Source organism: Canis lupus, chromosome 2 (genome assembly GCF_011100685.1).
Source record: "Canis lupus familiaris isolate Mischka breed German Shepherd chromosome 2, alternate assembly UU_Cfam_GSD_1.0, whole genome shotgun sequence".
Lineage (NCBI taxonomy): Eukaryota > Metazoa > Chordata > Mammalia > Carnivora > Canidae > Canis > Canis lupus.
Genome location: NC_049223.1, coordinates 38,933,731 through 38,951,373, shown reverse-complemented (window position 1 = coordinate 38,951,373; position 17,643 = coordinate 38,933,731). Strand labels below are relative to the sequence as shown.

General features: G+C 37.7%; 2 long non-coding RNA genes across 4 annotated transcripts in view; one reads left to right on the top strand and one right to left on the bottom strand.

The window, feature by feature from the left end:
* Positions 1-17,643, bottom strand: part of LOC111092072 — a 144,637-nt gene that overhangs the window by 11,956 nt on the left and 115,038 nt on the right. For all 3 annotated transcript variants that reach the window (XR_005355493.1, XR_005355492.1, XR_005355491.1), the window contains exons 3-4: positions 12,501-12,621; positions 1,147-1,305 (exon numbers count right to left, since the gene is read on the bottom strand). This is a non-coding gene — a long non-coding RNA (uncharacterized LOC111092072). The remainder of the gene's footprint in view (positions 1-1,146; positions 1,306-12,500; positions 12,622-17,643) is intronic.
* LOC119876071 overlaps positions 1-17,643 on the top strand; it is a 117,401-nt gene that overhangs the window by 45,749 nt on the left and 54,009 nt on the right. The window lies entirely within an intron of this gene.

Here is a 17,643-nt window from a genome sequence, read left to right as displayed (position 1 = left end):
AGTAGGTGGAGTGTGCCATCAGTCCAGCTTGCTGTAATGACCCCCAATCACCTCCTGCAAGTATACTTGGCAGTGTTTGTTATTGTTGTTGTACTTGAGGGGCTCAGCTGCAGAAATCTTAGGTGTACTGAGCAGGCTGTCATTCAGCCTGGCTATGTGCAGATAACTGCTATGATAGCTACAGGTGCACTGAAGATCAGGGCTTGCTCCCTGCATAATCAGCTAAGAGGCCAAGCTACAGGAACTGTGGACATACAGATATGTAGGGTTATCTTCCCCCGCTTCACCAGGGCAGGAGTCACTTTGTCATGGTACCAGTCCTGGCCAAGGCTGCCTACCAGGTGTAGTGGGACAGGAGCTGCCTGGAGCTGCATGGAGGTTCCTGCAGGTGGGATCTGTCCTTAGGGGAACACTGGGGTGAGGCACACAGTACTAGCATAATAGACACTGTTAGCACTGGCTCCTGCAAGCATATGGCTGTCTAGACTAGGGGAGGACAAGAAAATTGGCACCAGAACCAGCACTTCTGTTCCTAGAGAAATGTCCTGGAGATCCCTGACCCTCTAGTACACACCCTAAAATCAATCAATAAATTGCCTTCAGGTATACCTCAGATAATTTAAAAACCTTTGCTTCTGTGCTATGTCTCAGGCTGAGTTACTTAGTGTAGTGGCTTTTTAAGGGCAGAGTGTCAGTTTCTTACCACCCTCTCTGACTCTTCTGTAGTTAAGCCCTGCTGACCTTCAAAACCAAATGGTGTGGGACTCATGTTTCCATTGTGGGTCCCCAGGGCTGGGGATACCTGGTGTGGGGTCTGATCCTCTCAATTCTTTATGCTTGTGCTATACCTCCCATTTGTGGTTAGTCTCTCAGGGAGTTGGCTCTCAGCCATGTTTTTGCCCCTCCTAATGTGGCCTTCTCTCTACAACTAATTGTGTTAAATGTGTTCTTCTAGGCTTCAGGTTGTTTTCAGAATTTGTTAAAGTATATATAGTTGTTGCTTTGGTGAGTCTGTGAGATGAAGTGAACTCAGAATCCTCCTACTCCATCATCTTTCCTGCACCTCCAAATTTCACTTTATAACAACCTGATTTTTAGGTACTTCCTCTTATCCTGGAGTTAAGGCAATACTCAGGGTTCACCCACCTGGAAGCCATAATGACCTGGGGATGGGGAGGCCTGGTCACTTAAGACATGGAATATGCTGTCTGGCTGATGAAAATCCCCAGCACTCCTGACTGTTACCCATGACTTGCTGCCTTCCAGGTATGTGAATTCTTGGGTCCTATGTAGCATGATCCAGTTCTGCAAAATATACGTGCATATGCATGAAATGTTACCATAAGTTTTCTCAGAATAGTGGGATAATGGGTGATTTTCATTTTCTTCTAGTTTTTGTATTTCCTAAATTGTGCTACAAAATGTGTTGGTTTTCTGATTAAAAAAAGAGCAACTTATGTTTTAGATGTAAATCATTAAATACCATAGAGCCCCATGCTAAAATACAGATGACAGATGTTAATATTATATTCTTAAGGGAAAATTACATTCCCGCATTCCCTTAACCAAAATAACGGACCAGATTATTGATGATTTTTTCATTCACTGTGTTTTTTCCCATTATTTAATAAAAACACATTATTGAAATTTAAATGAGATGGAACAATCTTACTAGACTAAATTGCCTTTTTTTTATTGCAGAGTGTTGTACCTTCACCCCAATTCTAAATGAATAATAGCCTCACCTTTCAGAAAACCATTTTGCTCCCTGTGTAAGTAATAAATACTCCTGATAATATGAGGCAAAGAAATGAAATTGTTATCATTCACATCTTTGATTTCATGGATAATATGTTAAATTTAAATTTTTATTAAAATACTAGTGGATTACAAAAACTACCATAAACAATATGCAGTATCCCTGAATTGGTGATCTAAAACTTTTCCCTTAGGTTTTGCTGAACTATGATTGACATATAACACTGTATTAGTTTAAGATGTACATAAGGTATGAATAATGATGTGATACATATATATTTTGCAAACCGATTACCACAGCAACTTCAGTTAACATTCATCACTACACATGGTTATGAAGTTTTTATCTTGTGATAAGAATTTTTAAGTTCTACCTTTTTAGCAACTGTCAAGTATACAATACTATTTTGTTAACTATAGTCACCCTACTGTACTTTATATCCCCAAGACTTACTCATCTAGTACTAGAAGTTTGTATCTTTTGACCACCTCATCCAATCCTACCACCCCTCATCTGGCAACCACCAATCTATTTCTGTGGATTTATTTTTTTTAGATTCCACATATTTGTGAAATCATACAGTATTTGTCTGATGTTTCTTGCTTATTAGCATAATGCCCTTAGACTCCACCCATGTTTTCACAAGTGGCGGGATTTTCCTCTTTCTTGTGGCTAAATAATATCCCTACTATTAATAATATCTATCTATTCAAAAATTTCAAAGCCAAGAGAAAGTTGAGAAACTAGATAAAAAAAGATAATATAACTAAAAGTGATCCTGATTTTGATCAGAAAAATAGTTGTAAAGGTCATTCTTGGAACAACTGAATGACTTGGAATATGGCCTATGAACTAAATAATGGTACTGTATCAATATAAAATTTATTGATTTTTATAACTGCATTGTGGATATAAAAGATGTTCTCATTTTTAGTAAATTCACTGAGAAATAAATGAGTAAAGGAAAAATACTATCTCCTGCTTAGTCTTAAATAGTTCAGAATAAATAATTTGTATATAAATGTGTATAAAAGTATACACATAAATATCTACATTGCTATCTACCCAGCTATCATCCATCCATCCATCTACCTTATCTACCTATTTATATATTTACCTACCTATCTATCTGTGAAAATAGAAGGAAAGAGATAAAACTAAAACATAGAAACAATAGATGGATCTAGTAAAGTGCATATGGAAATAGTTTATACTGTTGTTGCAAATTTCCTATAATTAAAAATTATATCAAAATGAAAATTCTAAAAATCTTCTAGTTATAATCTGTCCTTTCTAGTCTCTTCACCACATATTCCCAACACTGAGCTCCTGCCTCATCAGACAACTACCTAGCTTTTTGGGCTCTGTAATTTTCAGCTTACTATTTTGACTTCCTCAAAGTCCTTATTTTGTCTTCTCTGCCTATCTAAAGGCACATAAACTTCAAAATCTAGGCCAGTAGTAATTACAATTTGGAGACTTCTAGCATACTTCTTGAAACCTTCTAGTCTGACAAAGATTAAATTGACCTACATATTATCTGATCCACATTGCAAATACAGTCTATCCTTTAGAGTAGGCTAGGTTGTACTGTGGTAACAAGGCCAAAATGTCAGAAGGTCAAAAGAGCTAAAATTTCTTTTTCATCATAGCTATGTGTCTTAAGGATAGGTGAGTCAAGCTTTTCTCATTGTGGTGACTTAGGGCCTGAGGATGATGGAAACTCTATATTGATGTATTTCCATGATTCCAGGACAGAAGGAAAGGAACACCGAAAAGAGTGAGCTGGCTCTTAAAATTCATTAGAAAAATGATTAAGTCACTGTGTTCCTTTCTTCTCAGTTAAAAAAAACTGCTTAATTTTACAGGGGGTGGAAAGTGTAATCTGCCTGGAAGTGGAATATGAAAAGCTCTAAGGATCTTCACTCACAGGGTTTATTGCATCACACAAATATTACTGTGCATTCCAGTTTTCTCTAGTGAATTGTAATAGCATCTTATATGCTATTCATACTTCCATTCAACCCTTCAAGTCCAATGTTTAATACAAAGCCACTGCCTAATGCTTACTGTCTTGATGGAGTGTCCATCAAGAGACTTGCCCAGGATTGTGGAATATCTGTGACTTAGCTTCCTGCCTGTATTTCTAGCCCTGTGCACTACAGAAAAAAAAAAAAAAAAGTCCACAAACTTCCCTGATGGGGTCCCACCCTTATTAAATTGTGATCTGCCAATAGGAGCTACTGTTACCATACTATAGTTAATATTTTACATTCCTCAATCTATATGCAATATCCAATTTTAGAATTTTCCTGCAACCAAAGAATACCAAAGGAATATATTGATTAAAATCCCATAAATAAAAACTCTTTATTTTTTCAGTCTGTCGCAAGTTCTCACTTCTGCTTTTGATACTCTTTTTCTATCATTTCTCTTTCATGGCTCTTTTCATTCACACTCGACCACAGGGTCTTTTAGAATTGTATGCTTTTAATAACAAAGTCCAAGAAAATTCTAAAAGTCTTCAAAAGGTTCAAAGCCTATCAAAGTCTAAAACAAGTCTTTCAAAAAAAATTCCACCAGGATGACATATGTTCTTGGTTAACTCATGAAATTAAAAATCTGATTGTAATTAAATCAGATTCCCGTCCACCTTTGTATTTATGTATTTATTTAGTACTGTTATGATTATTAGTATTACCCATTCCTCACGTCCCACTGGAACACTAAATCACTAATGGTGTATTTCTCTCTCTGGGAAAGAGTGGGAATTGGCTACAGCAAATGTGCGGAGGAGTAAGATGCTCTGAGAGTTTGCCTGTTAGGTATATTGAATCATCATCACTTCAGTGAAATGCAACAAAATAGGCAATTTTTGCAGATCAGCATGGTTTTCAATTCAAGTCAGAATTTCAATGTGTGGCATAGAATGAATAGGGATGATGAATGCAGGAGGCAGTATGCAGGAGTAACTCAAATGCAAAGCATCTGTTGTTGCCTGGATTCCAGGAAGCTGGGTTATGTGGAGGATTTCCTATTGCGCTGTAATGTCTGCCACATAGAGGAGCCAGGTCAGAGATTAGATTAGTGCTGTGGCTACTTCCAGCACCAACCATGGAGGTATGACAAAAGTGGAAGTACCTTGCCTACTCCGATTTCCAAACTCAAAATGGAAATGATTTGAGTATCTCTGATTTTGAATAAAGTTTCCGTACCTCCCTGTGAGGGTGAGCAATCTCTCAGTAACAGATCGTTTTATGAGGCTTCTAACTAAGATGAGCAAGCCTGTTTTGATAACATAAAATTGGCAGGAACTTGAGCTCGAAATTTGAATAGAGCTCAAACTGAATATCTGCACAAGTTTGAAGAGGCACAGATGATCTTATGCAAATTGTTTAAGGAATGCTTCCCCTGGGCACATCTGCAGGCTCACGTGGGCTGAAGGTGGAAGAGGAAATAGAAACACTTTAGTTAACATGACTACTGACTTGTTTGTTTCTCCCTAGTAATTAGAAATCAAATTGAAAAATTAATAGTATCTAAGATTCTTAAACACTTTTATTGGGAGAAGACCTAGGGTAGGTGGTTTGAAATTACTTAGAGGTACTACTACTGTTCTCATTTTCCTGATGAGAAATGTGGGGTTCAGGTATATAAGGAGCTTTTTCAGTGCCTGTGGCATTAGGTGGCAGTAAGTGGCAGACAGGGTTTTGAACTCAGGCACTCTGTTTGCAGAATCTACTTGTCTAACTTACACTGTACTAGATTGACCTTCCTAGATAAAATAGAGTAACTCTAAGGGATTGAGTTATTTAAATCTCAAATTGAATAGTCTGATGAAGAGTGACAGGAAACTCAGAATCCTTTGAATTTGTCACTCTTACCTAAACTCTGCAGAACAACTTTCTGAAATAGTAGAGCTCTGTTTATTCCCAGGAAATTGATAGAATGCCTTATAAATGAATAGGCCTTTAGTCTCATGACCATCTAATCAGTCCTCCATCACACCATCAGTGAGAAGGGTGGAGAATTCCTATCTTTCTCAATCTGATACAGACAATTTAACTATTAGGATTATTTAGGGTAGGCATAGGTTGTACTGAAGAATCTGTTAATGGTTTATTTGATTGGACCTACTTTCACCTCTATCTCCCCCTCTCCCATGGTATGAATTTTCTAAGTTCAGGTGTTGTGCCAGGAGGATGAGAAAAATGGAGTAAGGGGACTTGAGAATTTACTGCAATTTAAGGGCTTATAATATCCCAGGGATCCCCTCCTTGTGAAGATTTGTCCAAGCCTCAGATGCTAGAACCATCCCTGATTCAGGGCCAACCTCAACAGAACTTCTGCAACATTGTCTTAACTGGTCTCTTTGCTTGCACCTGATAGAACTGTAGTCTATCTTTTTCACAGGGGCTAGAGTAGATTCTTTTAAATTGCAGGTCATATCTGCTACCTCTTCCACTCAAACCCTCTAAATGGCTCCCCATTTCACTTAATGCCATGTGGATCTCTCCTCTATCACTTCCTGGCACCCTCCCTTTTATTTCGTTCTGCTCCAGACACACCAGCTGCCTGCATGCTCCTGGCTCAGAGCAATACCCTGGATCCTTCCCTTGCCTGAAACCCTCATCTCTTGGGGCCTCTAAAGACTGTCCTCACTTCACTCAGATTTGTAAATACTCATTAAAACCCTTTCCCTCATTCCCATTTTTTTCCAAAACAATGCCTTTGACCACTCTCTATCCCTTTACTGTGATTTATATTTCTTCTTAACACTATCACATGAAATAATTATATATTTTATGTGTTTATTTATTGTCTGTCTTCTTCAAATAGAATGCAAGTTCTATAGAGTTTGGATTTGATTTATATACTGCTTAGTGTTATATAAATGACTGAGTGAGTAGCATGGAACAAAGATGTAGGAACCAGTGACATAGTTTTAATGGGTATATTAGGCTTGGCAAGTTATAACATAAAATTAGAGGCCAGGAAGCAGAGGATAAAATTAACACTAATGTGTAATGTGTAAAAAAAATCATAATCTATAGGCACCCCTGAAATAGCATAGGCCATAGGCAAAACAAATATCATATTCCATATGCATCCAAATTGTCCCTAAATGTTGAGAAGGTTAAATCAAATTTTGATGGATGAGTTTCAAAGGGAGGAAGGAAGAGTTCTGAGAAAAATTCTGTCATCAAAGTCTGTAAGATAAAGTTTAAGTGAGTCTGTTATGATCAACTTGGAGTCTGGGTTTTTTTGTGTCTGTAAGACACAACTTATACTCCACCACTTTTGTTGATCATCTACTGGATGTCAGGAGCTGTGGGAGATAACTTAGGCTCTGATGTCTACATCTCATGGACTTTGTGATGTAGGCCACTATGATCCCCATGTACAGATGAGAAAATGGATGCTCACATAGATTAAATCCTGTGCCTGAGAATGAAGAACTACTCTGATGACTGTCCCTTATCAAGCTTTACCCAGTGACTTTGTTACCAGTGGAGGAGCTCTTCTTTCTCCCAATTGCTGGACCATTTAATGAACTCTGACCATGTACTGACATATTTTCAGATACTGCATAGCTGTCTCATCAGAATATGTTGGATTACTTTTTTTTTAAAACCTGTTTTTGTAGATTCTACATGTAGATTCTACAAATAGGACTGGACATGTCCTATGAATGCCATATTTCCTTGAATAAAAAAAGGAATTTCTGAAAATAATTCCATTTTCTAGGAACAGTTGATTTTAAAAGTATTGACACTGAAATGATCACTGGTTTGCAATAGTTACTCTAATGAAAGCTCAGTCTTCACTACTATTAAAGCATTCTAACTTTGTCTTTCTACAGATAGAAATAGGTAATAAATTTTTGAATTTTAATAAAGTGAGTATTAGAGTATTTTAGCTCTTATAACTGTGCACAGTTTTTATAGTTTAATGTTAAGAGATTGATAATATCAAAAGTACACATTTTAGAAATTAGGAAGAGATTTCTTGCAGCCATTCCAATGATTCCAGTTAATTCCAATTTCAAGTAATACAGGAGGAGTCAGGAGTTAAAACAAGGACATTGGTTTGACCAACAAACTGTGACATCTCTGGCAAATTTCTTAACACCTCTGGGCCTTAGTTTCTTTGTGTCTATAATAAGCTAATGCAGTTAAGACATTTATCACGGTGGCACATAGAAAGCACTCTATAAAGGGTACTGGTTATTGTATAATTACTATTGTTACTAAAAGGAGATGTAGTATAGCAGAAGATCAGAAATCCTACTCCAATTCTACCCCTACTCTCAGTCCTCAAAACATGTACAGTAATGGGAATTTTGCTTAGGTATCACATAAATCAAAATTAATAGAATTTTAAAAATTATATAAAAACAAATCAAGTGTGATGACCGAATGTGAGCAATTATATGGAGTTTTGCTTCATGTGTGCCACACGGCAAACAAAATAAAGCCGAAATGGAACATGTCTCTGTTGACACGAAACATTCCCTTCCGCCCCCTCTGCATTTGCTACCCAGGTTCTCTGTTGTGTTGTTTTTAAGCCATGCTGTGGTGCAGTGCTCCTCCTTCTTGACTCTGTCCCTTTATTCAGAAATTCTGCCAGGAGATCTAAGAGCAGATGGCACCTTATTGTTCAAGAAAGTGGTATTTTTGTTGAGTGTTTGATCACATTGTTCTGTTGGGGACTTGCTTGTCAGCAATTTGTGCCATCAGGATAAGATATATGCCAGGAAAAAATGAAAACAGCATATTTGCTAAGGCTGTCAGAGGATATATTGATGATTGCATCAAAACCTGAAACCATGGTTTCAAAGGTTAAAGCATATGAAAGGAGTATTTTCATTCTTTCAAATGGATCCAGGGTTTGAGGCCACATAATAAAATGAAGGCAGCAGTCTACACAGATTGTGACCCTAACTTCTGAAAACACCCATCCGACATAGAAAGGATGGAGATTCCTTCATTTATTCAATAGCCATTATGGAATACCTACTGTGTCATGCAGTGTGCTTTGCAGTGCAGGTGAGTCAGATACAGTCCCTAAGTTAAGGTGATCTCAGTCTTGTAGGTAAGAAAAACACATAGATAAATTAAGCAATATGGCTCTTTTTTACTTTCCTACACCATAGATTCATTCTTTGCCTCCCATCTGTGCTCTGGGAGGGAGGTTAACACCAATGAATTGCTCCCTTCACAACTGGCTTCAAGATGAGGTCAGCCAATTGAATTTCTGGCAGGAGGGTCAGAGGGGTGACATTTGCTGTCACTCCCTCCTCCCTGCTTGGACATCTAGCTTATGGCAGGGGCTTTGGGCATCTCTGATTGCTGCTCCTTCTATCCTCTGCTCTTCCCAATCTCCAGTTCTTCACGGGGTTCTGGGCAGCACTGCTTGCTTCTCCCTTGAAGGGTGGAAGCCTTCAAACTTAGGAGTATTTTTATATTGTCAAACAAATTCAGTCTTCCCATTTCAGCTCTCCTGGTGGTAGCAACCTTGATTGATGCTATTCTCTGAGTACCTGAATATTTCTTGTTTACTCCATTAACGGTGCACACCTCAGAAGTAGGCTTTTACTCTAATTCTCTTCACTTGAAACAGTGGGGCTGAATTCTATTTCTGGGCAGATGCAAGGACTATAATAGAGGATCTAGTTTATTCAACATCCATTCTATCACAGACTATCTATTGGGTGCCTATATGTGACATGTACTAGGTACAGGGTGTAAACTAGCACTTTCTAGTAGAACTTGATGGAAATATTCTGCACTATGCCAGATGCCAGCTACTAGGCGTATGGGATGACCAGGCAGTTGAAATGTGGCTAATGTGACTGAACAATTGAATTGTAAATTTTATTTAGTATTGATTTAAATTTATGTGGCAGCACATAGGTATTGGTTAGTGACTACCATACTGGACCAACAAGTGTGGACTGATTTTGACAGGAGGCAGAATAACTCTTGAATAGAGATAGATGTGGAGAACGATCAGGATTTGTTCTGAGATCTGGCTAGGAAAGTGACGAGTGGGCTGCTCTGTGCATGAGTAGGTTCTTTACCAGGAAGAGAACTGTGGAGCGTGCATTCTGGCAAAAGGAGCATCTTACATATATGCTGAGAAGTTTGGCATATGGAAGGTAAGCACAGAGTATCACATAGTATTCAAAATGGTTAGATTATAGCAATCAAGACAGATGTCTTAGAAAAGGAGATGGGAATATTGTGTTGGGGCTGCATGTTGATGACTCTTGATTCATGTCCACATTTCACCTTTCTTTTGTACTCCTCAGTAATACCATCATGCAGATTATCCTAAAACATGAATATTCAGCATGATAGTAATGGTATTTACATATTCCTTTAAAAAATATTCCATTGAGCTTTCAATTTCAGTAAATCTTTTAGTGATTATTTATAGTATGTTCAATTTTGTTGCCCCCTATTTGGGGTTTTGCTAGAAAAGTGAATTCACTGCTACTTGCACAATAGATAAAATAGGTACTATGTTAGCGATCTAGCTTGATTTAGAGATGCGCGAGGTGCCAAGGTGCATAAATGAGACACTTGTAGATATGACTCAAGAAAGACCAGAAAAAAATTTCTGGATAAATTGTGAAGTCTGTACTTGGCCTATCAATTGGTCAGAATTTTCTAGATGAATTTGTGTAGATGTGTGGGCTGGGTATTGGAAGGAAGGGGTGATGGGAGTAGAATGAAGTGTGTTTCTGTCAGAACATTAAATATGAGATGACAGGACTGAGAGAAAGTTGGAGTGGTCTGAAGGATCAGATCTACAGATCTACAAAGATCTAAGTTATAAAAGGATCACTCTGGATGAATGTCTTTGGAGAGATGTAAAACCGGAATATCAGTTAGAAACCTGTAGCACCAATGTAGGGAAAACATAATGAGGTCCGAGCACAGGTTCTGAGAAATAATATGTTTCATTTATAATCTTGCATGATTCCAAAGTTTACTTACGTTTCTTTGAAAAATAAAACAACTTCGGTCTTTCTCTGGGTCATAATAATGATAGCTACTATTTACCAAGAAATTACTATGTGCCAATCACTCTTCTCAGCCCTTACATGCTGTGTATTAATTCACTTATCCTTATCACAACCCTATGAGGCAGGTACTGGTGTTGCCCCCTAATTTTACAGATGAATAAATGGAGGTTCAGCAAAGTTGAGTAACTCTCTCAAGATCACCTTTAGTCATTTACCTTGAATAAATGACCTGGAAAAATCATTATCTAATATAGAATGAACTCCAAAAAAATCATACCTGTCTTGTAGATTTTGAAAGAAAAGGATGATCTTTGTAAGAAGGATGGAGAAAGTAAATATGAATGCAGCCAAGATCATCACTATTAACCCATCCAAGATTATTCAGTTTACCATGATTGTCTTCTAAGTATTCTTATTGGGATCAAAATGTTTCTCAGTTTAAATATTTCAATGTGAATAATGTTAAGTGTGGAATATAATTTTAAAGGGATTTTAAGGGGACATGCTTGACAGATTTCGAAAATATCTTTTCTTTTTATAGACCAGATCATTGTCACTGAATACTAAAATATGTAAGTTTCTATATGCTTGATGAATACTTGTAGCTATTAGGATCTGTGTTTATAGGACTTAGCTTATAGGACTTATTCCTCACAGTGCAGTATTATTAACTTTCATCTGTTTATTTTATAAGGACTTTTCCTGCCCAAAGATAGAATTCAGCAGAGAGCCATGCAGTTGCACTATTTTAATAGAAAATGTATTGTTCTTAGAAAAACTACCAAAAGGACTTAATACAGGATCTAAGTTTCTCCTCAGTTCACATATGCTGTAAAAAGAATATAATTTGCTAAGAGGTGGGACATTGTTTGGGTTCCCAAAACCCAACACTCATTTAGTTCCCAGCTTAGATATCTAATAATTACTCCCACTACTGTAGCATTCAGTTACATATCCTGGCTGCCCATCAGTCTTGGAAAATCCCACCATAGTCACATTAGATGGTTGATGGCACTCACTGAAATAGAATATGCCAACCCATTCAACCTTATAAACTTCCCACTCTCCTACTGAACCTGACCTCACATCGATTTCTTCTCACAATAACCTGTCTTTCTCATAAATAGACTTCTGTTGGTTTTCATTAAAATAGCTACAAGCCAACTGGATGAAATCAAGTCAGGGAGAAGAGCTTAAAACATTTGCCATCTTTTAACACGCTCCCTGAATGGATGCTTGGGACCTGATTCTTTAGTTGATGATTGCATAGAACAAAATCATAGCACAGTCTAGTTATTAGAATAATAATGGCAAGTCAATATTTCCAGACCTAACTTCTTTAGGTGAGAAATAGTAGATACCATGATATGTCTGAGGATGCAGGACCATAAGTGTTTTAGTTTTGTTGAAACACAGGAAATGTGGAAAATATTAGTCAAAGATGAGGCTCTAAAAGGATGTCAAGGCCAGGTCATGAAAGATCTGGTTCCATTCTAAGGAAGTTGGATTTTATCCATCTATAGTGCACAACTGCTGAGGGCAATAAGCAGAGAAATTATATACACTAGAAAGCCTCTTGGACTTAGATGGTAAAACTATAATCCAGAGCTTCATTATCAGCAGACTGATAGCAACACAGGATTTGGGAACTCATTACTCCATTCTGGACTAGTGGGCTATTTAACTAAAGGACTACAGGGCTATCACCTGTAAAGCAGCTCCACAGCACTGACACCAGGTTTGGCACATGGAGATGGCTGGTTTGGTTGAAGCTGAGAATGCTTGCTGTACTGGGGTTTTTCATTGGAAGCTCTCATTGGAGGGGAGCCTTGAACCAAGAGAAATCAGTTGAAATCGGGTCAAGTTATCATTAGTGAGTTAAAATCACAAGAGTAGCTAATCAACTGTTGTCAAGGAAAATCCCAAGTCAAACATATGGAAAATGAGACTTATGAATCATAGCACCAGCTTGGCTTCAGCCCTCAGGCAAATGAAACTCAATCAGTAAAAATATATTCAGTAGAAACATGACTTGTTCTAATTCTGTCTAAGGCACCTCCGTTCCAGAAGCAGAGCGCCCTCCACAGATCTAAGGACAACTGTTCCTTTACCTCTAAAGTCAGCTGCAAGTTTGATGTTGGTCTGCACCTCTCCAACTGTGCACATATTGGACAAGTACCTTAAATGCTCTAATTCTTATTTTTATCATCTTAAAAAATAAAATATAAAAATAGCCAAATCTGCCTCAGGGGGCTTTAAGCTCCAGGAGGGCAGGGACTATGTCTGTCATCTGCACAGCTGAATCTCTACTGAATAGCACAAAATCAGGCACATGGCAGGCATCTAACAGATGTCTGTGGAAGAAGTAAATGAGTGTGTGAGGAGAACTAAATGTCATAGTACATGATGAAAATGCTTTTTAGGCCATAGAATGCCATATGTATGGTGATATTCTGATACTTCGAATTCTAAGTTCAATAAAAATCCACTCAGATTCACATCAAAACTACATCACATATTAGAAGATCTCCAGTCACATTCCCCCCCAACACCAAAAGGCAACAGTAAACTAATTATTTTTTAGACCATCACATGCATTTCCTCATACATTCTTTATAACGATCATTAAGAAGTAGGAACTATCACAGGCCCAATTTATAGATGAGGAAATCCAGCCTGCGGTAGGCAAAGTAAACTCCCTAAGATAGCAAAGAGGTAAGAAAGAAGTCACACCAAGACTCAAATACAGGTCTCTTTGCCTTCACAGCCCATGACCCATGCTACCTCTCAAATGAAAAATCTTAGATTTTCTTGTTTATTCAAAATATAGTTTTAAAAAAGTCCATGTCAAATTGTCGGGTCCTACTGAATGAGTCTTACTGAATTAAACATGGCATCATATTTATGTCAGTATATGTCTTCTCAACCCCCAAACTCTATAGTTCTTTCTACGGACTCAATTTACTTGGCTTCATCTACATACAGTGTAGGAGAAATGTTGGGTTCTTCATTCAGAGACCTAGGTTTCTGATATTTTTGTGTGTGTGAGCAATTGAATTTTTTATCTATTCCTTTTCTCTCTTTTTAAAGATTTTATTTATTTATTCATGAGAGACACAGTTGGGGGTGCGGTGCAGAGACAGGCAGAGAGAGAAGCAGGCTTCCCGTGGGGAGCCCCATGCAGTTACTTGATCCTAGAATCTGGGAATCATGTCTTGAGCTGAAGGCAGACACTCAACCGCTGAGCTACTCAGGCATCCTTCTTTAAAAAAAAAAAAATCAACTTGAGAGCATGAGAGAGGCAGAGGGAGAGGAAGAAGCAAACTCCTTGCTGGAGCAAAGAGCTCCACATGGGGCTCGATCACATGACTCTAGGATCATGACTTGAACTGAAGACAGATGCTTAACCAACAGAGCTACCCAGGCACTCCTTGTCTATTATTTTTCATTTGTAAAGCATAAAATGCTCCTTAAACAATACCCTTCTCTAGAAGATGATAGCTGGTTTTTTTATGCAATTACATATTTCTGATGGTTTTAGAAGTTGAAGCCACCATCCTAAAAAGAAAAAAGTGAAAATACTGCCTAAAGGTGTAAGATACTATCTTACTACAATGAAGTCTAAGGTAGTTTTTGTACTCTTATGTATAAGAGTATACTCTTACGTTAGGGAAAGTCACGGATACATTTTTGCTGGAATTGCCTATTGTAACCACTTTCTCTCTCTCTCTGCATCTGTCCTCAGCGCTTTTTTTTTTTTTTTTTTTTTTTTTTTAACTGCTTTCCTGTGCTTTCCCAACTCATTCCTTTACTTCTGGCCAGCTGTAGGTGCTCAAAATGGGGAAGCCTTAGCTTCTGAACCTGCTTTCCCAAACCAGTTCACTCAGTGTTGTAGATCATATTTGAAAACTATGGGAAAGGTAATCTAGTCAAGGGGCCATTCTATTCCAATCACCTGTAGTCAAGGCGGTTGGGCTCATCGACCACATGTGATACTTACCAGCGCAGCACACAGAGGATCTTTAAGAAGGCAGTATCCTCCAGGAGAAAAAGACTGAGAACGCTAACATAAGGTGGCTCTTCTGAAAATGCAATACATTTTCTAATCATTAAAAGAATGATTAGAAACTCTTTGAAAGGGAGGTCTGAGGATGTCATATCTATATATGCTTCAAAGGAGACTGAATCTAAATTTTCAACTTCATAACCAAAGTTAATTTGTCTAAAATATTAGTTTAATGTATAAGCCTGAGGAAGAACCAATACATGTTATCCTTTTAATGCATTTATTTAGTGTAGACTAAAAGTATATTGACCCCAAATGGTTCTATGAATAATGAAAATTACAATTACTAAATTAATTTGGGTTATTTGGCTACTTTACATAAATAGCTGAAAGAAATACTGTCCAAAATACAAGTGCTACAAATATTTTGAATTTGTCATTGTTGTGGACTTGTCTCACATACCTTTACTTGTAGTTCACTTGGTTAGAGTAGCTCAATTATACCTTGTATAAGCTTTATTAAACCTTTTATTGAGGTCTACTTATTTGCTAGCATCCAAAAAAGTTATCAAGAGAAGTGGGAGCTCATCTAACCTTAGTCCCTAAATACTTCTATCTTCTTTTTCCCTTAAAAATTCTGTGCTTCATTTCCTTTACCTGTCAAATGGAGATCCAGCCATTTGGAAAAATTATTTTGAATACCTACTAGATGCAAAGTTTAATACTATCTTTGATGCCTCTTATTGAGACATGTATGTCTTGAACATTTCCATTTTTTTTTTTGGCTTGAACATTTCTTAAGGGATCTGAGTGTCAAGGAGCTAAAACATGGAATGAATTTGAAAAGAATAAATCCTAATGCACACAGAAAATATTGTTGTTTTCCTTTTTGGATCCTGTAGAGTATCTGAGGAAATATAAAAGCCTTTTGATCTTCCGGGCACCTGAAAATGGAAAGCTGCCACAGGAAGAATCAACTGCACAAATAGTGATTAATATGAAATAGCTAATTGGACTGAGCCCCTGGAGAAAGTACAAAAAGCTGAGAGATGGAGAGGTGCATATCGCTCTGTTTATTCTGGCAAAATGAAAGTCTTCTCCCATTTACATTTCTTCTTATTAATATGCTACATGGACTATTGGCATATCCCATTTTATTCTGTTTGCAGGGTTTTAAGAAGGTGACTCAGGGGCAGCTAATGAAGAATGACAAGCACCTAATATCAGTCAAATGTTTCATTATTCCTTTTACATTAATCTCCCCTTCTACAAAGATTAGTTGAAGTGCTTAGCTAGAGAAACCAGGAGGAAATATGGACAGCATGGAGATCAGATTAATCCTGGCCTTTTGAACACAAGTATAGAATTCAGCTGAGTGTTGAAAAAAGTAGTAAAACCAGACTCCATTTGAACAAGAGCAATTTAATCACAACACAAAGCAGAATAGTCTGCATTTGAGCATCCATGGCTTTAATTGAACTCATGAAGAACTGAGTGTTTTATAGATTGTGTGATTCTTAGCTCAAGTCTGAACTGAGATATAGAGAGTCCTGCACTTTCAGGCTGAATTGTAAACTCAGTTTTCCCTTTTAATTTTTTTTTTTAAGATTTTATTTGTTTATTCATGAGACACACACACACACACACAGACAGAGACAGAGAGAGACAGAGAGAGACAGAGACACAGGCAGAGGGAGAAGCAGCCTCCATGCAGGGAGCCTGACGTGGGACTCGATCCCAGGTCTCCAGGATCAGGCCCTGGGCTGAAGGCGGCCCTAAACCGCTGAACCACCCGGGCTGCCCCCCCTTTTAATTTTTTGTAAGAAGTTTTTCTTACTATTTCTAGAAACGTATCTCAAGCACAGGAAGTAAACTGTCAGCAATTAATTATCCATGCTCATTGGACAAAAAATTCTCTGCTCCTTCTCCGAGTTCTGTTATCGGAGAAATCCAGGGAGCTCATCCATGTTTGGACAATGGAGGCAACTTCATGAGAGCTGGGAAGAGCCCTAGAAAGAGAGATTGGAATACAGTGGACTCCGTTTACCCAGATGAACCAGATGGGTACTTCTGTAAACTTGATCCTGTTTCTTTTCCACGGGTCATTAGCCATCTTCTTCTTCTACTTTTTTTTTTTTTTTTTTCATTAGCCATCTTCTTACTAAATTGGCAGGGAGTGCTAAGTAGAAGGAATATTGTTACAATAATACATTTATTGAACTCTTATTGTTTGCTAGATGCTGAAGAACTTTACATCAATTCCTTGATCTAGGCCTCAAATGGCATCACTATATTTTTTATTCTACAGATGAAGAAATTCAGTTTTTGTGAAAAAATACTGATGCTAAAGTAAAATGTGATTACTGATACAAAGTTAAGTCCTTCAGGGACAGAAGATAAATACACCAGTCGCAAGACTTCTCTCTAGTTAAAATTTTCTTAGCCTTCCCCAAACCTACCCTGTAAAATGAATCTAGGCAGTCATGGCATTGTTCTGGGAGAGGGGTGTAATAACATGAAAGGGATTGGGGAATTCTAACTTTGAAGCAAATGAAATCTTTATAAAGATTTCTCCTAACACAATGCTTTAACTTGCATTCAAAGCATGGGCAATATTAACAACAACAAAAAAAAGTCTCTGTTTCCACTGATCAAATGACCGTTTAAAAACGTTATTATCCAGAATGAAAGGGCCAACATTAGAGAGGGAGAAGTATATTGGTCTTTTAATCCAGTTTTCACATTCAGATAGTCTGACTCTAAGATTCTTTAAACCCTTGCCATACAACCTGGGGTCCAGAGAGCAAGAGCATCAGGATCACCTAGAAGTCGGCTAGAGATACA